Below are 442 nucleotides of genomic sequence, written 5' to 3'. Positions count from 1 at the left end.
TCGATTGGAGGTATTTTTCTGTTATTATTACTCAATAAACGCCTGTTAAAAAAGTAATCGCGATCGATAATTAGATACTATATGTATGTATATACATTTGTTTGCATATGTATACATTTTCGGCCACTTGAATAGTGCTGTCCTTCAATCCTCCGTATTGACAGTTTTCCGTTTGTATATTTAATTTTTATACATTTTTATAAAAAATATAGCATATTCTATAACAAAACCATGTAACTCTGATTTTCAAACATTATACAAAATTTATAATGTGGTTGTTCCCACTTGGCTGGTTATCTAGTTGAAAATTATTATTCTGTAGTGTATTTTATTATTGTAAACTGAATAAAAATATATCCACATAACCAGATAATCTGATAACCAGGCAAGTGTTAACAGCCACATTAATTCCACAAGTTTACATCAAAATTTAAAACTTAAA

At 27.6% G+C, this 442-nt stretch overlaps 1 protein-coding gene across 6 annotated transcripts in view; it reads right to left on the bottom strand.

Annotated features, from left to right (window-relative positions):
- The window catches only part of LOC118745565 (protein zntC), a 326,373-nt gene that overhangs the window by 28,166 nt on the left and 297,765 nt on the right, over positions 1-442 (bottom strand). The window lies entirely within an intron of this gene.

This window comes from Rhagoletis pomonella, unplaced genomic scaffold (assembly GCF_013731165.1).
Source record: "Rhagoletis pomonella isolate Grant_MI unplaced genomic scaffold, Rhpom_1.0 Rhpom_scaffold_00009, whole genome shotgun sequence".
In the NCBI taxonomy this organism is placed as follows: Eukaryota; Metazoa; Arthropoda; class Insecta; order Diptera; family Tephritidae; genus Rhagoletis; species Rhagoletis pomonella.
The sequence above is the reverse complement of the archived record's forward strand: the minus strand, read 5'-3'. Positions and strand labels throughout refer to the sequence as shown.